This window comes from Hylobates moloch, unplaced genomic scaffold, assembly GCF_009828535.3.
Source record: "Hylobates moloch isolate HMO894 unplaced genomic scaffold, HMol_V3 SCAFFOLD_13, whole genome shotgun sequence".
Taxonomy (NCBI): Eukaryota; Metazoa; Chordata; class Mammalia; order Primates; family Hylobatidae; genus Hylobates; species Hylobates moloch.
Genome location: NW_026652288.1, coordinates 18,213,022 through 18,235,322, shown reverse-complemented (window position 1 = coordinate 18,235,322; position 22,301 = coordinate 18,213,022). Strand labels below are relative to the sequence as shown.

General features: G+C 37.7%; 1 long non-coding RNA gene across 1 annotated transcript in view; it reads right to left on the bottom strand.

Moving 5' to 3' along the window:
* The window catches only part of LOC131380991 (uncharacterized), a 144,690-nt gene extending 126,218 nt beyond the window's left edge, over positions 1 to 18,472 (bottom strand). The window contains exon 1 of the long non-coding RNA XR_009209361.1: positions 18,435 to 18,472. This is a non-coding gene — a long non-coding RNA (uncharacterized LOC131380991). The remainder of the gene's footprint in view (positions 1 to 18,434) is intronic.
* Between the last annotated feature and the right edge of the window lie 3,829 nt (positions 18,473 to 22,301).

The following is a 22,301-nucleotide window of genomic DNA, read 5'->3' as shown; positions in this document are numbered from 1 at the left end:
TCAGAGGCGCCTAGGAAAGAGAATGGTAAATTTCAGTCTCTGTTCTATAGAGGATATAACAGTATCAAAAAAGAAAGGAAAGAAGGACGGAAGGAAAGAAGGAAGGAAGGGAGGAAGGAAGGAACCTGTAACATGAAGTCACAAGTAAAGCAAAAACTGAAGCCTGAAGCCTTGGAAACATATCCACATGCCTGAGCTGACAGGGCTCTGAAAACATGCAGAAAAGAAAAGGCACTTTCAGCACATGTCTCCTGTGCTCTTGGACCTTAGAATCTAGTGGAATATATACACATGAATCATGGCAAGTATAATAAGTGTTGCCAAGGGGAAATATAAAATGAAGAAACTGAGGTCCTGGAATGGTGAGGAAACTGCCTCAATCCATCGAGTGTTTTGGTGGCAGAACCAGGAGCAGATTCCAGTCTCTGGCCCTACAGTCTACTGCTCTATCCATCATGCCTACCCCAACTTTGTGTTGCTTGGTTTTATTGTTTTGTTGTGTAAGAGCCAAAACCAACATCAACCCCAAACTTTAGGATCCACATTTATTATTCCTTTGCTGACATTAACCCAAAGCCTTGATTTCTTCCTAGAATTTCACCTTAAAATTCTATTTTCACCACATGACAGATCATAGTCATGGATGTCCTGGATGTATATTAGTGACAGAATAATTTTTCTTTCAAAACTAACTTATATCATTAAATATCCTTTTGTCACTTTTTTAATAAAAAGATGCATAAGCTCTGAATTTCATTTTTTCTTTTTTCTTTTTTTTACTTGTAAATTTTCACCGCAGCATCCAAACCCTGCCAGGATTGATGAATCAGATGTCCCTCTGTGTATGTGCCATCTCTCACTAGGCCAAGCTCAGTGATCCACTCATTTCAACCTGCTTCCTGCTTCCCCCAACTCTCATGTCCTTTTAAGAGTCCAAGCATTGCTCGGTTGCTCTTTTTGCATGGATTTTATTACCTGAGGAATATGTCCTCAATTTTCAAGACTTAGCACATATGTCACCTGTAAATTTCCCCTCGCGCCCCTTTGTAGCCTCATTCTTCCAAATATAGACTTCTAAGAAAACAATGTCAAAACTTATCTTTTACTTGTTTGTGTACATGTTTGTTTTTCACATGAGACTATGAGCCCCTTGATGGCAAGATATATATCCAATTTACTTCTGTAAACTCAGAGTTGAGCATAATAAATGTTGGTTGCTCAATAATAAATAAATCCTGCTAGATAGGTAAATGATTGACCTAGGGCATTGCTGTTTTTACAGCAGTATTACTGTATTTCAGACAGCCAAGCCTAAACTAAAAATCTCTTGTTGGCTGCAAAAAGAAAGAAGGAAATTGAGAGATAGAAAGAAATAAATTGAAACAAAACTTTAGCCTGTCCAAACTCAATTCCATCCAGCCAACAGGATTAGACCTCTGTAAGAGATCTCAAAAAGCACATAAAGCAGCAACCCGGAAGGAAACTTTAAAAGATGAACAAAAATTTCCTCCAAGATTGAGAGAAGAGAGCAAAAGTACACATATTGTCTTCCAGGGGTAACAATTATTTCTTTTTTCTTTTTTCTTTTTTTTTTTTTTTTGAGACAGAGTCTCGGTCTGTAGCCGGGGCTGGAGTGCAGTGGCGCGATCTCGGCTCACTGCAAGCTCCGCCTCCGGGGTTCACGCCATTCTCCTGCCTCAGCCTCCCGAGTAGCTGGGACTACAGGCGCCCGCCACGACTCCGGGCTAATTTTTTGTATTTTTAGTAGAGACGGGGTTTCACCGTGTTAGCCAGGATGGTCTCAATCTCCTGACCTCATGATCCGCCCGCCTCGGCCTCCCAAAGTTGTGGGATTACAGGCATGAGCCCGGCTGAGTAACAACTATTTCTAAACAGACAAGAAAGCAGAGGAAGAGGAAAAAAGAGTGACAAGTGGTAATATGGTACATACATAGGTGTCTCAAGTCACGGGACCTGTGTTCCACCATGATGATGACATATTCATTGGAAGTTATGGGATGGTTAATATTTTCATTTATCATTGCTCTCTCAACTTCTTTCCCTTTGAAGAAGCACAATATGAGAGGGTTTATATCATTTCATTATTTTTCTCTCTTCTTAAAAATTAAAATATCTGCATATTTGAATCTCTGTAAACAGAGAAAACTATAGAGCCCTTTCTTGGGGTTGAGTTAATCTTGCCCCCAGATAAGATGTTAAAAGAAAGGTGATAATAGTCTGAGCTGATGACTTTGTTTATAGCTTTGCTGTTCCTAGAAAAAGACCACCTGCATTCTTCTTACATCAACACACAGATGGAGTCTAGTGAGGAGAGGCTCATGACCCAGAGTTGCAAATCTTTATCCTGTTACCAGCATTTTTTTTCAGGCCAGACAGTGGGCTGAAGTCTCTATTTGACTTATTCAAAAATCCTAGAATGGGAGTTATGATGAAACCTTTCAAAAAACACATTTTTGCATAGCATATAAAGCCCTTTAATAATCCTTCCTTCCCTCTGAAATTAAAAGTATGTAAACCCCTGAGCATGGTGGTAGACCTGTCCAGGAAGCGGAAGGCATCCTCCACCCAGCTACAGAGATCCTCAACTGAGAAGCTGAGGCTGGTCACACATTGTTTGACATGAGGGTTAGTTTTCAGATAGTGAAATTTCAGTTGCCAGGTGCCAGAGGCAATTTATCAGACACTCATAAAATAAAGATCAAAAAGCCCATCCGTCTCCCAATGCATCTGGGATCTAGGAAGGAACACTCACAACCCTCAGTCCTTTAAACAGCTCTCACTTAAAGAGCTTGATGTTTATAATAACAAGAAAAGGAGAAAGGGGTCAGGTCAAATTCTGCTGAATAGCAGGTGTTGTTGTAAGCTTTTTGTTCTCTTTTTTTTTCTTAAAACATAATCTAAAAGAATATTGAGCTGTTGCAATGGATGCCCTCCATATGTATTTTTGTAACATCTGTGAACCAAAAATTTGACCTGAAAACCAGAAAATAAAAGCCCTTGAACATTTTTTAAAAAGCACTTAAAGTTTTTCCATGAAATATTCAATATATTGAATTAACTTAATGGAATCAAATATTTTAACAATGTTACAATAGACTGAAAAATGGTGTTATCTGAGACTTAAAATGTATTTGGAACATAACAATTTGGGATGACAATAATTAATAACTAATGATAACACTTGTATGTATATGAGATTTTTTTTCATTATTCCCTTGAGAAACAAAGAGACAAGGAGGCTTGCCTGAGGTCACAGAACATGTGAGTGATAAAAACACGTAAGCCTAGGTCTTGGAACTCTAGATTCTGTGTTCTTACAATTGAGCCTTCCTGCAGCCTTCCATGGAGATGTAGCTTTGCACTGGGCGGTCAGTGCCTCAGTGAAGTGGTCGGCTTCACTTCCCACTGAATTGAAATTATTACATCTAAACTTTTGGTTGTTAAAAGCCAGTTTAGGGGCTGATATTCAATTAAGAAATCTGTATCTTACTGTAGTTTCAAACTGTAATATTTTTCCATTTTGTTAAGCAAATGGTATGATTTTACATTAGCAACAATGTATATTTTGCAACTAGTCATATTTCCCTTTTAGTGTTCACTGGACAAGCATTCAGTGCTAAATATATTGCCCACTAATATTAGGCCTTGTAGTTTTAGGTATTTTCTTCTTCCCTGTTCCCATCTTCTCTTCTCATCTTACCACTTTATACTTTTTTTCCTTTCCCTTATGTCTTTTTTCTTTCTCTCTCTCTCTCTGTCTCCACTCCTCTCCTCTATTCCCCCTCCTCCTTCTCCTCGTCCTTCTCCTCCTTCTCCTTCTCTTATCCTTCTTCTACTTCTTTCATTATACACTTCCATTCTTTTTGAATTATAAAAGAGGTAAAAAAAGGAAGGAAGAGAGATAAGCAGACAAGGATGGAGGACAGGAGAGAAGGAGAGAGGAATGAAAACAGAAAGGCAAAAAGAGCAGGAATCTGGAAAAATATACCATGATGGAGAAAATAAGTAAAACATCAAGAAGATTAAAATTTAGTAGGGCATCCAAGGGTTAATTGAATGCAGGAGTTCAAGAATAATGAGAACAAAAGGAAATTGGGGAAATTGAAGCTCAAGAAGAAAAAGATGCTTATTATTTCTGGAAATAAATCCACCATCATTTATATTTCTAGTCTTTCAAATTTGTCTATTCAAAATTTTAATATTTTATATATTCAAAGAAATAACATAATATCACAGATAGATGATAGATAAGCAGGTCAACAGATAAATGATAGATAGAAATATAGATTTAAGATCCTAGAAAAGGCTGAATAATCCCAGGATTTCATAAAAGAATAGAGGGGAATGACAAGAATTACATCAATCCTCAATGGAAACAACGCAGCTTCAGTGCCATGCCCTGACCTTGGAACGATGCTGATCCTGAAAGTTAGATCTGCAGGCAACATTTCAGATATGTTTATTGGAGAAGAAGACGGCAAAACAGTAGATATCTGGCAAGCTTAGGCATTCATCGCTAGAACTGAGGTTCCAATTTAGCGAACAACAAAATATTATTTTCTGAGTGTATTGGACACAAGAGAAAATAAATCGAAGATAGCTTGTCAGCTATCATCATCTGCTGGCCCTGTAACTCACACATGGGATCATAAATTCATGTGTTTGGGGAGGGAGATACTTGGAGGTTCCTAGGAAAGATGTTTTTCTTAGCTTAGAGCCCTTCCTAAATGTCATATTAATTTGGCATCCTTGTGGAGACCGTACATCTTGAGGGCTTTGAGAACTATGCCCCCCCAAATTCACACTTGCTAAGGAAATGACAATTGAAGGCATGATGCTGATGCGTTTAAAATCAAGGGATTCCTGCTCAGTGGTTCGGAAGTAAATGAGTTTGGTGCTGTGATTTGTCATGCAGCATTAGGACCTGGCTGTTGCCAGTGGGGCCGAGGTGCAGGTGGAGCAGTTCTGAGCTAGCAGGGGGAGCCACACCAGAGGCAAGCCACTGAATAAGAATAAATCATCTGACTCAGGGCCTGACAGACACAAAATTAGTAGTCATTTTGAAAATGGGTCATTTTTGAGTTCAAGGATAATTTCACTGTCTTCAGCAGTCACCATTTCCAAAGACAGCCAAGACACAAATTTTGGGGGAAATCAAAAGTCACTTAGGAACACAGATTATTCCCCAAAATTGGAAAACTCGGATGACTTTAGTGATCTATGACATTGAGTGTAACCAAAATCCTCCCTGACTTGATCTCTATAAGCAATGGGCATATAGAGAGATCAAGGCAACCCAGTTAAGTCACTCATTTGTATTCTGATTTTGCATAACCTGTGATCATCACTATCAGAAATCATAACTTCACTGCTTTATATTTGTACAGTTCCCCATAGACTATTTTGTGTAGAATTGTGTTCCTCAAAAAGATACATTGAAGTGTTAACCCCTGCTAACTTAGAATGTGAACTTACTTGGAAATAGTTGTCTTTAATAATGTATTCAAGTTAAAATGGGGTGATGCTAGATTAGGGTGGGCCCTCAATCAATGACTATTGTACTCTATTGTACTTATAAGATCCTAGGAAGACATGGGGACTCTGATACACACAGAGAGGGAAGATGGATATGGAAGACAGAAGCAGAATTTGAAGGATGTAACTGCAAGCCAAGAAATGCCAAGGATTTCCAGCAGCCACTAGAAGCTAGGAGAAAGGCGTAGCCCAGATTCTACCCAAGAATGTTAAGAAGGAGCCAGCCCGGCCAACACCTAGATTTAAGACGTCTATCCTCTAAAATTGTGAGAATAAGTTTCTGATAGCTTAAGCTACTCAGTTTATGGTGCTTTATAATAGCAGTCCTGGGAAACTAATGCATATACTATACAGCACACTGACATTGAACATCTGATGTGACTTTTTATGAAAAACTGGGGTAAACAGAATCATTGATGGCATCATCATTACCATGTCTTCATTTCTCATAGAATGACTTTGTGCTAGGCATTGAGCTGTCTTTCCACAAAAAAAAAATTAAAAAGTATTATTAGCTCCACTTTACAGAATGAGGTTCATAAAAGTTCAGTAACATGGCCAAAGTCACACTGCTAGTAAGTTGTAGAGCAAGAATTTGAACACACTTTCAGTCTAAATCAGAACCAAATGTTATTTATAGAACTCTTAAATGTTATTATAGAACTCTCCATGATAACAACTCAAAAGTGGGAAAGAAATTTAACATATTATCTTATCCCTGCCTCCTCATTTTATAAATGAAGAAACTGAAGCCTCTGTGCAGGAGATAAATTTTACTTAGGAACACACAAGCTACTCCACGATGCTAACACAGGTCTTTGTCACCTCATTCCAATATACCATACTAAGGACATTTCATGCTATATTATGTATGCTACGTTTATTAGGAGATTCGGGCAAACGTGAAAAAGCACTGAGTAAGCGAATCTTTTGGCCCATCCTCCTCAGACAGAGCCAGATATAGGTCACACGGGGATTAATTCTGGAAGGTCTAAACTGGTCACCTAGCTTCCTTGGGCCAATCATCCTTTCCTTGCTTTCTGACTTGAGATAGATTGATATTTGTGTTCCAAAGTTGTGTCCTTGGCTAGCATAAAGCAGCAGCCCCCACTGTTTCTCAGAAAAGGTACAAACAAGCCAGGAGTATCAATGCATGGACCAAGCTGACATCCTGGCTTCAATGCCACAAAAGAGAGATGTTTTTGGATCATTAGGTGCTCTTGGTGTCACTTAACAGAGAACACCTTTTTCTCTGATCTACTTTCTGTCAAGAAGATGTGTTAGAACAACTTGGAGGCCAGAATGATCTATAGTGCTATACTGCTGAATTGTTCTTCCAGCTCAGGACATGTACAGAACTCTCCTTAGGACCACATAAGAAGGCACACATGTCAAGTGCTAAGGAAGCTCCCCATGGAAAGCTTTGACACCTGCAGCAAAACATCACGTTCCCTTTCCTGTAGAGCGTTCAGTTTTTCAAGAATCTTGTATCTTTATTGTATTCATTAATAAAACCAATAGTTTTATTATTCTTAATTTTGAGTTATTAAATTCCACTACCAGAAAATAAGTAAATATAGCATAATGTATAATGACACAGACTTTGGGCTCAGATAGTTTTGGATTTGCTTACTGACCGTGTGGCCTTGGATGAACTGTTAATTTCTGAATACCAGGTTACTCATTTGTAAAAAGAAAATAGTAATTAGTTTAGAGGTTACTATGAGGATTAATTAATGTAACATATGTGAAGTACTTAGCAATATAATGAAAACACAAAATATAAATGTAAATGTGTATTATTATTATACAAAGAACATTTGAGAAAATTTCACAAAGCAAACCAAGCTTTATATGAAAAAATATTTGTTGCAATGTTATATAAGGCAAAATGGGAGACAGAGGAAATAATCTACTGGCCCAAAGTATGGGATTCGTTTAAAGTATTTAGTGTCAAGATCTATGTGTTTTGTTTTTTTTTTTCTTGGAACATAAGATTGAACAAAACACTGCTCTTGACTTTGAAGATCTCAGGGTCTGGTTGGGAAGACAAACACAAAGTTCAATATTTTATTCTAATTAATAGAAGAAAATTAATTTGGGGGTGGACATATAAACAGGATGTTATGGCCCAGAAGAATGATATCCAAAGCCCTTAACATGACATTTGGATAGAGAGATGGTTTAAGAAGAGAACAGATTATGCACCTGTTGAAGGCAGTCAAGCCCCGCCCATTTCTTGTAGTATTCAAGACATAACTGTTGTTAAAATAAATTTTTAAAGTATTTTGGGTGACCCAGAATAAGTTCATTTTTTTTGAACCAGGGACATTTCCAGCTTTAAAATCTACCAGGTAACTTTTTCCACGTTTAAGTAATGATTTCAAATGTGCCTGAAGTTCAAGAATTCTAATCTCAAAAATAAATATTTAATAAAATTTATTTCCATATAATCGCCGCTAACAAGAAACATATTTAGATTGCACATAATGAACATCAAAATTAGAGACATTTCCTTAGCTTTAACCTCTAGAATAGCCAGGGGAGAAAAAAAACAACCACAGCAACACATTCAAATGAATGAATTCCATTTTTCCAATTTTGTGTCACATTCTATGTTTATGGTATCAAAATATAAAGAGGATACCACATTAATAGCCATTTCTAGGATTAAGATCATTTATATAATGCAATAATGAAGTGGATTTATTATATATTTTACTAAGATTCTGTTTGGATTTAATGCCAGGAAAGCTCCCCTCTCCTACTCAATGTAGATAGTTTAACTTCAGTGAATGTACTAAAACTGATAGCATCCACTTTTAAGATATAAGCTAGCACTATGTCTGCAGAATTGATAAGAAAATTATTTTCTCTAAAACAAAGCCAAAAGAAAAAGATAAAAAAGGAAATGGCACACTTTATTCTTTATGTTTTTAGATGACAATTAAAGCCTTGGGATTAATTGTCTACCATTTGAGTGACCTCATTTTTTACAAAGTAAAGTTATCTTAGGAATTTCCTACTTCAAAACTGAGATGATGGTCTCAATGTAAAGTGTAAAATGTGTTTAAACCACACACCAATTTATTTTATTTTATTTATTTTATTTTTATTTTTTTTTTTTTTTTTTGAGACAGAGCCTCGCTCAGTCACCCAGGCTGGAGTGCAGTGGCACGATCTCAGCTCACTGCAACCTCCGCCTCCTGGGTTCAAGCCATTCTCCTGCCTCAGCCTCCCAAATAGCTGGGATTACAGGCTCCTGCCGCCACACCTAGCTAATTTTTTGTATTTTTAGTAGAGACAGGGTTTCACTATGTTGGCCAGGCTGGTCTCGAACTCCTGACCTCGTGATTCGCCTGCCTCAGCCTCCCAAAGTTCTGGGCTTAGAGGTGTGAGCCACCGCACCCAGCCACAACACACCAATTTTTAAGACATCAGTTATAAACCAGCAACATACTTAAAAACTGAGATAGAAAATTGATTGCTAAATATCTCACCAATCTCTGTGTCTTTGCTTTGACGTTGTAAATCAATATCAGAAAGTGGATAATAAAATGCCTTTTCCTTAATTTTCTTTCACTTTCAGTATTTCCAGTCTTAATATGTAGTATTAAGTCAGTCATATAGACACACATGAGCACACATACACACACACACACACACACAAATATATTCTGATCTATGAACCCACCCTGTACTCCAGAATGCCAAATATAATGATTTCCAGGGCTCTTATATTCTCTCCCTATACTACATCAAGCCATTTTTCTGCAGGACAGATGGGCAGAAAACTAGTATGAAAATGTCAACTTAAGGACAGTCAATAAAAGGGTAGTAAAAAGTTGTATTTGTATAATGGGCCAAATTGAAGCATCTATAGGTCCCAAGAGACAACCCCATCCTATACACTGCTCCCCAAAGAATGACACTTTGGATAATTTGTATTTAATTTCTAGAATCAGTTTCTATCTTTGTTGAAATGTAAAAACTCAAATTTTACAAGATTTCATCCCATTGTGAAAATAAGCGTCCAATAAATAGAGATGCATTTTAAACAGAACATTAAGGAAAGCTAACAAGCACCGAGGAATCCTTCATTTCACAAAGCTAGTAATCCCACTATTTATCCTGAAAATGTTTGCTCATTCTTTTTCTCATTCATGTATTGCTTTTGTTATCTTACTCCGCTCTCAAGATTTTTTTCTATTGAATTCTTTTTTCTATTTTATTCTACAAATAATCACTGGTGACCCATTATGTCCCATTTATGTACTAGTCACCACAGACAGAAATACGCATTTATACAAGCCAAGGTCCCTTTCTTCAAGCAACTCAGTTTAGTCAGGAAGGCACAAAAGTAAACAGGCATTTATAACTCATACTTTATGCATTAGCTTCCAATATCATTGCCCAAAGCAAAGGACCAGAATTAGAAATTCTCCCACTCTTGGCTTCTGCCTTACTGATTCAATTAGCTTAAAAATTTGCTGAAACACTTAGCTCGTTTTTCATATTTTCCTAAGCATAATGGAACAATCTAGGCCTCACTCTATAAAAGGCTGTACAAGGTCTGATTTACCCCTGAGAAAAGTCAGGCCTAAAAGGCAGTAACATCTAGCCACCCAGCAGGAATGCTTTCAGGGTTGGATCATGTTTTTATTCTTGCAATGCACCATTTAAAAGCTACTGTGGTTTTCTGAAGTTCCATTTGTGGGGCATTAAACATGTGAGCATTCCTCTTCATACTGCATTATGCTACATTACACAACTATATTCCAAAGTTTTTACCTTTTCCTCCCTAAAATAAAAGGCAGCTAAGCTTCAGGGTAAAATGTTTACGGTACTGTATTTTAATACCCTGCTTCTTTCAAGATGAAGCAAAATAGCCTCAGAAGTGTATAGAAACCAGCCAACATTCCACAGCAAAATTTACTGTAAATACCTGATTTTGGTAAGGAATTCCTAATATAGCTGTTTGATTTAATCACTACAGGATACTACTTCCTCTGCAAAGATTTTCAAAACTTAAATAAACTTAGCATTCCCATCAGCTGTTTGTTTACAAAAATATTTGACTTTTTTCTCTCCTTGGCAGGATTAATGACTTACATTAGAATTATACTTGCAAGGAAAGAATGACTTAATATGTTTGCCATTTCATATCAAATTTGAAGTGTATCAGCTAAAAGTCAATTTAATGCAAAAGTCAGTATGAAATGTGAAACTTCAGCCACTCTTGGATTATTCATGTTTTAAAAGCCATACAATCCAAATTTCTTTGTAGAACAACAATAAAAACTGGAGCTGGAGGAAAACTTGAAGATCAAGTAGAACCAAATAATTTTACAAAAGACAAAACTGGAGGTCAAATAGGTTAAGTAACTGGCCTAAGGTAATAAAGCTCAGCCTTAGTCAAACCAAGACAAAATCCCAAGCCAATGATTCTCAGTCCAATTACTTTAATGGGTACCAGGGTACAATGATGATTTATACACATAGCACAGCATGCTTCTAGGCTATAGCCAGTAAGCAGAACTCTCAGAGCCAAAGTCTTTGTCCACAACTTCACAGCACTTCTCAGGATCAAGCCCAAATCCCTAAAGCCCATGATTAAAGGCAACTTATGTCTAGAAACTAAATGAAAAGGATCTGGAGCCTCCAGGGAGGGAGAAGATAAGCACAGCCCAAGGACGGTCCCTTTGGAACAGAACCGAAGTAAAAAGCCAGGCATCCTCTTCAGCTCAGTATGTTGCCTGGCCTTTTCATCATTAGGGGATCCTTCTCTTTGACAGGTCATTTCAGTTTTCCTAAAATCTATTGCAGCATATAGAGAAGCTCATGCCAGAATGAACCATAGGATGGCAGCTTGGAGAACTGGAACAAAGCAGGAGGTGGGATTCAAACCAGTGCCCATATACATCAGGCTTTAATGTATGGCCTATTCTAAGTCCACACTAGAGCAAACCTCTCTCTAGTGCTACTAATAATGGGAACAGATTCTACTAATGATGACCCAGGCTTTCCTTGCCACAGTCCCCATAACGCATCCTTTATTCCACGTACTCAGACTTCTTCATCCTCCAGTGCTATATATACCCCCATCTCCACAAATTGTGCATGCCATGTTTTGCTAAATGTCTTTTTTTTCCATATCCATTCACCAGAATTCACACTTCCTGTAAGATCCTTTGTATGTCTCTCTTCCTCCATGTGGCTTTCCCAATCTCTAAATCTAGCATAATCTCTGAGTTTTGTTCCTATAGTGTTTTTCTTTGTGCTTCTCTGTCACATTTAATGTTTTTTTTTCTTGGCAATAATTCCCATAGGAGAGTCTCCCAACTAGATCATAGAGGGCTGAGTCTGACTCACCTTTCTAATCTTCCAGTGTCTAGCACAATGCTTGGCACATGGTCTCCATAAACATTTGCCGAGTTGACTCTAGTTAACACACACTCTAGAATTACAGAAGCCCTAGGATTATTAATTGCTGATGCTAATCTTAGCATTTCTGGCACGGTAGCAATTTCACTTTATTCTCCTGCTCCTCTTTTCCTATCCTTTTTTATCTTATTATTATTACCTGTATTTTTATTCTGATCTTGATCAAGAGCTCAGAAAAGTACTGCCTATAAAACATGTCAACATATATAGACAGGCTTGGCTGCTGTGTGAGGTGTACAGGTCTTGGCTCCATTTGGTACTGCATGAGATAGCATCTCCTCTCTTAAATCAACCAAGATTCTGACTAGCAGAGAAAATCTCTGGCCATGCATCTTTCTGCCATGGCAAATATAAATTATGCCTGCCCATTAAGACATAAAGTAACCTTAAAAATGCAGGAAGCTATAAATTTCCCTGGAAATGTTTTAATCTCTCACTATCAGTTCTTACTTGGATCACAATCAAAGTGTATCCTATTTTAAAAAGCCCTTATGGGTTTCTTCTTTAGCAGAATGCTTTGTTTCACATGAATGTCTGGGACGGAGCAAAAGCCATTTGTGTTTTAGTGTAACATCTCAGAAGGATATATTTCATTTTCTCAATTAAATTGTGACCCTCTATGAATTCATGTTCTGTTTCTGAGTAAAGGAACTTTGAGAAACAATGGCCATTTCACATACCAAAACTTGATCACAAAATATTATTGTGTAAAATTGTCCAAACAACTCTGCTAATACAGCTGTTCAAACATCTGGATTACTCCATCACAAAAATCTCTCTCCCTATGAGCCTTCTCCCAGGAACATATCCTACACCAAGGTCTTTGTGATAAGTGATGACAGTAGACACACCAGTTCTCCAACTTAGAATCACTAGTCCCCTATCACTGCAATGAATAGAATCCTGTTTAGGAAGTACTCCTTTACTAGGATAAACAAAACTTACTTATTTATCTACAAAGAGAGCAAAATACTCAAACAAAATGTATTACTTACCATGTTTACCCTGAAATAGATCTACATGTATGTGCATATTTATATAAATTTACACATGTAGATGTATTTATTTATATATATTCACATATATTCACATCCCAACATCCAGACTATCTGTCAAGAGTCTCTTAATTCCTCATAACCTGGATGTGAACTTTACTGTAAAATGATCACATTTATATTTGGTTTCAAAAACCGTTCATAAAATATTTTTAGTGTCTTATAAAGTATGTGGCTTGTATTATTATAAAAGGAAGAAGCATAAGTGAGACATTTTATAAAAATCATTTTGTAAGTGAGAAATTTTATAAAAATCCAGCCTTGCATACACACACATTTCTATAAACTCAACAGAAGTGGGTCCCAAGTATTCTGAGGACAGCACAGAATGCAAGTTCATTGAAGGAAGGAACTAGGTCTATTTGGGTTCATATTCATAGTATTTAGTCCGAAAATAATTGTGTACCTAAGTCTTTTGTGTCTGTTGGTTTTGATTTTTCACGTTGGTAGGTGAAGGTATATGTCCCTCTGACCACATTGTAGCCACTCAATCAGAAGACAACCCCCGGACAGAAAGTAGGTAAACCAACTTTTGAAGTCAAATAAGAATGTGTCTGAAATTGTTCTGGAGATATATAAAAGCACACCCAATAGAAGATACCATTAATAACATGATTTAATATCTGGGTGAGAGGAATTAGAATAGTCATTGAACACATTTTCCTGATTCTGAAGCCTCGTGTGATATTCAGGTTTCATCTACAGCATGTTACAAAGCATGTAGGACAATAAAGTGGTGGTGGTTGAGAAGCCTAAATAATTAAAAATTACTCTTTCTGCAGTTCTTGGAAGGAAAGAGAAAAAGAAACTCAAGAACTTGAAGATCTTGCCAAAAATTCCACTGTGGAAGGAGGATACTGTCTCCAAAGCAGCAAGTGCCTCCCACTTCTCTCTGCTTTGATATACAACCCATCACCAACTTAGTTAAAACTATTCCTCATCCAATGCAACAATCTAAGAATCTAATCCCAACTAATTCTGGGTAAATGCCACATCTCCTAGGGCAATTGAAAAAAGGACATTTCATTTTTAAGGCAGCATGAGCAAAAATGTCATCTGAAGGAGACTGGAAGGAAAAGTTAGAGAAGTTAGGCATTATAAATGAGCACTACTTCTTCTTCTTCAATGTCTTAAAGGGAGAAGGAAAGAATCTGGGGCCAGATAAGGAGTCCAAGCCAGAGATACTATAGCATTTTACATCTTGAGGTTACCAGGAGGGGGCTGGGGGAACCCAGCATGGAGGAGCGAAGCAAGTCTTAGGCCAAGTAGCATGGGGGAAATGTGTGAAGTTAGTCCTCAGAGGCTGTGGGCAAGAACAGAGAAAGAAAAGGGAGGTAGCCAGTGAAGGTGTCGAGGGCTACTTGAGAATATCAGATTTCTTCCCGAGAACAATGGGTCCCCATTCACAGTGACAGACTCTAAATCAAGAAGAAACTAGAAATAGTAGGATAGACCACAGGGAGACTGCTACCAAGAGCCCTTTCTCTCCAGGCAAGATATGCTAGTTATTTTAAATTGTTTCAGTGCTGGAATGAAATACATTTGCAACCTTGGGAGATATAAAGCAAAAGGTAGAGGAAGTCTACATTTGGGAGTTGATTGAAGAGTAGAAAATGTAATTTTCAAGACTTGAATGTGGAGTCAGGGGAGAATGGAAGAAGAGGTTGCAGCTGGGATGTGCCATTTGTTCAGGAGCTGGTGAAAAGTCCCAGAGGGAGATGTGTGCTGGAATTGGCTGTGATGAGCCAAGGTTGTATCTACAAATCTCTGTGAGTTCAAGAGGAAGTCATAACATTCCAGGAGAAAGCATAATGAGGCTACAAACAGGGACCAGGGGACTCTACCAGTTTCACATCTCTCACTAAACATTCAAGGCATTGGAAAGCATTCGAGCCTGTTTTTCTCATCTAGTTGAGAAAGGTGAATTGTAGCATGACAGTTCTCCTGCTATTAGGTTGCAAAGAATAAATGTTTCCTCCTCTTTCCAGCTCTCAAAATTTAAGAAGTCTCTTCAGAACCTTGAGCAACAAATTCTAGGATATCTTTGTTTCTTATGTTCTAAGTTTCCAGCTCTTAAAAAATGCATGTTCTCCCAAGGAATCCAAACAGAATCCATATCTCTTTTTCACTTTGTGTGTCCCCCTCACAAATCTCTATGGCACAAGCATGAACATAAATATAGGGCTGGAGCTGCTACTCTATATTTTCATGTCATTGAAAAGGCCTATCCCAGAATTATGGAGTTAGCTGGTTTGCTGAGGACAACAATAATAATTGTAATGAAAAGACTGATAATGCTAGCATTTATTGAATGCAAGATATCATTCTAAGATATCAAGACATCCACATTTCATCCTTACAACAGTCCTGTGTGGTAGGCATATATATTTATTATCCACATTTATTTTGGGTTCACTGATTTCTTTTTTTATGTAGGAGGTAGGAGGAAGGATGCAGAAGAAAATTATCTATAGGAAAAGGGTTGAGAAAGGTCTGCAGAGACTGAACCAGAAAGTAGTGACACTGTTTTCATAGTTGGAAAGAAGCAGGCTACATTTGTAAGTACCTAGTGTGAGTTTTGTAATAAAACCTACCTTACCAATAAGCATGGTGGAATACTTAGTACTACTACTTAGTACATTCATATATGTCTCTACCATCTTGAGATTTCTCTATACATAGCATATGATCAGTTTTTATAAAGGTACAGCTTAAAAAAAAAGATTCTTCTTGTAATAAGTACAGCATTTAAACACAAAACCAGCATGGGCCAGCCACATTCCACCTGAAGACCCAGAGAAAGAATGGCGAGCAGCATAACTCCCAGGCCCTGCCCTGCTTACTGGACCTGATCGTCCTGGCAGTGTATTACTCCTGTTTTACAAATGAGGAATCTGTGGCACAGAGAGAGTAAATAATTTGCCCAAGATCACAGACCAATACTTGTACTTAAGAAGATTAGTGTGAGAACTAATAATGTCAAACACTAGCTAATAACCTGTTAATTTCCATCTAAGTGCAAAAGAGGCTCTTCAGGACTATGGAATAGAATGTCCTCTAAAATAAAGAGAAAAAAGCTTTCTTCATTTCCTAGGCATTTTCCTCTAAGTTCCCACAATGGCAAACATTCTCTTACATTAACCCATGGGACATTGTCCCAAATATCCGTTCAAATATCAGGTTCTCTGCTCTCTGTGAGCCACTTAAGAGCAGTGACTATATTTTTGGTTTCAGCATTCTTAAAGTCTAGCGTAGGGCTTTGCACATCATAGGTCTCTCTATATTTTCTTAAAGAAATTAGTACATTCAAGTCACTTTTTTTTTTTTTTTTTTGAGACAGAGTCTTGCTCTGTTGCCCAGGCTGGAGTGCAGTTGTGCGATCTCGGCTCACTGCAACCTCCGCCTCCCGGGTTCACACCATTCTCCTGCCTCAGCCTCCCAAAGAGCTAGGACTACAGGCATCCGCCACCACGCCTTGCTAATTTTTTTGTATTTTTAGTAGAGACGGGGTTTCACTGCATTAATCAGGATGGTCTCGATCTCCTGACCTCGTGATTCGCCTGCCTCGGCCTCCCAAAGTGCTGGGATTACAGGCGTGAGCCACCACACCTGGCTCAAGTCACATTATTTTTTAGCATTTACTACATTCCTATTATTAGCCTGTTCCTATGCTAAGCACTGTGGGTAACAAACTGAGTTGGTTATAGCTCCTGCTTTCAATATTTGCAATATAATTGGAAAATTAGATGAGTAAATTGAAAAATTCACTAGAGAATCACAAAATCCTTTGACAGAGTAAAATATGCAGTGTTAGGGGAACATAAAGAAATAGGATAAACCTAGCCTGAGGCTGTCAATGAAGGCTTCCTAAAAGAGGGTGTAAAAGACCCTCTGGGAATTATACCAATATCAAGGCCAGCATAGATATAGACCAGAAAAAACATGGGGACATTTGCGCACTTTACAGTGATTGGATGCCGATATTGCACAGGTTATGAGGCAGTCCATTGGAAAAGAATACTAAAAATGCAACCATAAGTCAAAATTAAAGGGCAGTGAATGTTCATAAATTAAAAGTCCTCCCCAAAGATTATGGGGAGTCACTAGTATGTGGAAAGCAGGTAGTAAAATGGTGCTAGGAGAGATTATCCATCTTACGACGAGTCGTCAACAAGAAAGCTGGCATGTTTTCTTGTTGAGAACATGTTGAGAGAAGAGGAAGGGAAAGGGCCTTTTAGGCATGGGGAGAAGGTTACAGTATGAGCAAAGTAGCCAAGAGCTAAACTGGAGGACAGGAAAGAGCAAAGGAACGGAAGGTATCACAGAGTGGCTATCACAGAGTGGAAGGTATCACTTTTGGCATTAGACAGAACTTATACAAAGCTCTTTCACAGAGTGCTTGTATAACTTTGGCCAACTTACTGACACACTGTGCCTCAGTTTCTCTTTCTGTGTCCTAAAAATAATATCACTGTATGAAATTGATGAGGATTAACTAGCATATGAGATGTTCAACTAAAAAAGAAGGTAAGGATTTTCCTGTATTATGGTGACCAGACTTTACAAAAGAACAGATACATAATACAGAGAAGCCCTTCTCTTTCCTTCCAGCTAAGCATATTGTATTATCTCATTTAATATGCTACATGGTTGGTGAAAGTCCTGTCGTAGAACTCATGACACAATGAAGAGAGGCACTCTCTTTCATTACCAGCACCTGCCCCATCCCATTCAAAGTGCTTTTTGCTTTGTGTTGAACCCCTGGGTCCTGGGACTGTACCACCTGAGGTACCGAGGACCTCAGCTGGTTACTAAACCCACAGTGCCTCATCAGCACTGCACGCTAAGACACTCAGCACCACTCTGCAAAAATTCACTCACTGCTTATACCTCATTTGGGATTCTCATTTCAAGTAGTCTGTTACCAATCATCTGGATGAACCAGACAGCTATCAACCGTACTAGCCAGAAAATGTCAGAATTTTCAGTTTTATTAAATTGCTGTTCATTGGAAGAAATATTCATTTTCAACCCACACACACTCATCACATTCCCAAGCACATCATTTTATTTATGTTTTTTAATGGCTTTTTGAAATTAGCCAGGCATGGTGGCACCCATTTCTAGTCCTAGCTACTTGGGGGCTGAGGCAGGAGGACTGCTTGAGCCCCAGGAGTTCAAAGCTGCAGGCAGCTATGATTGTGCCACTGTACTCCAGCCTGGGTGACAGAATGAGACCCTGTCTCTTAAATAATAAATAAATAGCTTTTTGTTTCAATCACTATAAAAGTAACCAGGAAATTAAATAGACCTCTGGTTTTCCAGCTCAGCTGCCTCACCTTAGGTGATAGGTTAATCTGTCTGTGGTCCCACAATTACCTGTTTACTCCTGGGCACATGGTATGCTAATAGGGCGAGCTGGTACACAATGGCTTCTCTGGCTTGGAGGAGAGGCTCTACTTCTCACAAATCCATCCAGGAGGCTAATCTTGACTTTCCATGGATGATGGCTGGGAAGAGAGAAGAAATAGAGCAGAGAGATGCTTAGACCCCAGTCTGTCACTGTCTTTCACCAAAACTTGATTGGGCATTCCATTATCTGTGCTTTCAACAAGCAAACTTTAAGTACTCAGTATGCTGTCTCAGCACACAAAACTTTTAATGATTTGCACTTATTAGGAGAAACCCTAGCCCTCATAGGATACCTAAACATTGTTACAAAATAGAGTCCAAAGTGCTAAAAGGCACTGAATAAAAGAGTGTCAAAATAGGAAAACACAAAATGATAGCAAGAAAAACAGTGAACAACTACCTGGAATAATAAATTGTTACACTGAGTGCTTTACTGTGTTAGCTCACTTCATTATCATAACAATATTATTACAAATACACTATTATTACCCCCATTTTACATATGAAGAAGGTGAGGCTCAGACCTTCAGACAGTTTTTACCCATGCACTTAAGGGAAGACAAGAGTATAGGCTGTTGGGTCTATGCAGTCTATGGATGGATGAGAGAAAGGATCCAGCAATACCTCACTTCACACCATCATCTAAATCTCCTGTAAGCAAAAAGGGGCCAGAACAAATCTAGCAAATTCCAAGATTAGTTTTCGGCTTCTGCTCTTCCATCCCAGGTCCTCATATGACACAGATTGACTGTAGTCTGAGGAAGTGCAGACTTTAGAGAGAGCCCTTTGAGAATAAATTCCTGCTTCCTTCTTCTCCCTCTTGATGTCCACTGCCTTAGTCCAGGAAATCTTTACCTTTTGCCTGAATTATTGCAACAGCCTCCTCACAGGCCTGAGTGACTCCATTCCATTGTTTTGTTTTAACTTATTGAAATTTTATTGAGGTATAATTTACCTAAAACAGAAATATAATAAAACACACAGAATTTAAGTGTTTAGTCTGATGAGTTTTGACACTTGTGTAATATATATCCATGTAATTAAAATCCAATACAAGATATAAAATATTTCCACCAGCCCAGAAACCTTCTGTATTGTCTTTCCAGTCAACTCCCTCTATTCTCAGAGGCACAATTTTTTTTTTTTTTTGAAAGAGTTTTACTCTTGTTGCCCAGACTTGGAATGCAATGACGAAATCTCAGCTCACTGCAACCTCCGCCTCCCAGGTTCAAGTGATTCTGCCTCAGCCTTCTGAGTAGCTGGGATTACAGGCACCTGCCACATCGCCCGGCTAATTTTTGTATTTTTGGTAGAGATGGGGTTTCCCCATGTTGGCCAGGCTGGTCTCGAACTCCTGACCTCAGGTGATCCACCCGCCTCGGCCTCCCAAATGCTGGGATTACAGGTATCAGCCACCGCGCCCGGCCCAGAGGCATAATTTTTATCACTGTAGATTTGTTTTGCTTGTTTGGGACTTCACGTAAATGTATCCTACAGTTGTGTATACTTTTGTGTCTAATTTACTTCATACAACATAGTATTTTTGTGATTCATACGTGGCTACAGTGTGTAACAGTAGTTTGCTCCCTTTTATGGGCTGGGTATTATTCCACCGTATTAAAGGCCACAATGCTTCCAGTTTGCAGCTTTTATGATTAAGGCTGCTTAAAGATTTTTGTACAAGTCTTTTGTGGACATATATTTTTATTTCTCTTTGTTAAATATTTAAAAAAAGAAAAATAGAATGCTGCTTCACACAGTAAATGTGTGTTTAGGATTATGAGAAATTGCCTGAATAACTAAGTGGTAGAATCACTTTATCCTCCCATCAGCAATGAATGAGAGCTCCAGGGATGCCACATTCTTATCAATATTTAATACTTATTTTTTTTTTGAAGCTAGTTATTCTAGTAGATGAAAATAATTCCTTGTGGTTTTCATTTTCATTTGTACTTATTTATATGCGCATTGGCCATTTGTGGGTCTTCTTTTTCTAAATGTCTGTTCTTTTTTTTTTATTGGGTTGTTTGCCTTTAATTATTTGTAGGAGTTCTTTGTATAATTTATATACAAGTTCTGTGGCAAATATATTTATTGCAAATATTTTCTCCCAGTTTAGTAGCTTGCTTATTTATTTTCTTTTTTTGAATCTTCTGATGAACAGAAAATTTTCATTTTGATGAAGTACAATTTATTTTTTCTTTTATGTTTCATGCTTTTTGTGTTTTTTAAAAAAATTGTTAGTTATCTACCCATGTAATCCTAAGGTTGCGCAGTTATCCTCCTGTGTCTTAATTAGAAAGTTGGAACAGTTTTAAATTTTACAATAAAATTATAATTTATCTTGAGTTATTTTTTATTATCCTATGGTATGAGGCAAGGATTGAAATTTGGGGGATTTTTATGTGAATAGTCAGTTTTTCTAGGACCATTTACAAAAATACTTTAATTTCCTCCTTTTAATTAACTTGGCACCTTCGTAAAAAAAATCAGCTGATTATGGATGTGTGGGTATATTTCTGTTTTATTTGATATAGTTTTGGTACTTATGCTGATACCATACCATCTCTTGATTACTCTGTAGCTTCACAGTACAATTAGATGGAATAAGTCTTCTAACTTTTTTTCCTTCTTTTTCTCTCTCTTCTTCCCCTCTTGCCTCCCTTCCTTCCCTTCCTTTTTTCTCTTTCTTTTTTAGTTGTTTTGAGACTTTTCTGATATCTCATGGTTACTGATTCTAATTTATTACTGTTGTGGCCAGAAACATATTCCGTATGATTTCAGTTCCTTGAAATGTATTGTGATTTGTTTTGTGACCCTGCATATGGTGAATGTTTTATATCAACTTTAGAACAGAATATCTATTTTAAATGTTGGATGTGGTGTTTTATAATTGTCAATTACGGTCACACTGGTTGATAATATTGTTCAAATCCTCTATATCCTTACTGAGTTTTATTTCAACTTGTTCTATCAATCTCTGAGAGAAGGTCTTAAAACTTTCCAACTGTAATTAGTTCTGTCAATTGTTGTTTTGTGTATTAACCATTTATTCATAAAGAGAAAATGAAGTTTCTCTCTTTATCTCTAGGAACTCTCCTATTCCTGAGACCCATTTTTTAATTAACAGTATAGTTTCACCAGCCTTCTTATGTTTATCATTTGCATGTTATATATTTTCCATTCTAATTCTTTCAATCTGTGTCTTAATATTTAAAGTTTGTTTAAATGTTTCATTTAAATGAATGGTTCACTATTTTGTGTCTCACACAAAGATCAGTTTTTAACAGTTTTTTGAAAAGCTTTGCCTCTGTATTCCTTCTTGCAGATTCAGGTGTTTATGAAGTATCATTTCACTTCAGCATGAAAGAACTTCCTTCAGTTTCTTATAGTGCAGGTCTGCAGGAAACCAGTCAGCATTTGTCTATCTGTAAAGGCCATTATGTGGCTTCATTTTGAAGGATAATTTGCTAATATGTCATATCCTATGATATAACATTATATGATTCTGAATAAACTTTTTTTCCTGTCAGCATTTTAAAAATAGTCCATTGTGTCCTGGCCTGCATTGCTTCTGATGAGAAGCCAACTGTTATTCCTGCTTTTGGTCTCACACATGCAGTGTGTCCCTCCACAGTGTGTTTGCATGTGTAGCAGGAGGCAGGAATAAGGCTAAACCAATCTAAACTGTAGTTGATCTGCCTGGGTTTTATTGCAGAACTGGTTAGATGGTTTTGACTGGCTTCAAGTGATTTGAGCACAGGATTAGGGCTTTTAGCTCAATGTGGCTTAGAATCTGAGCATGGTCAGACTCTGAAGGACCCTTTAAGCTTT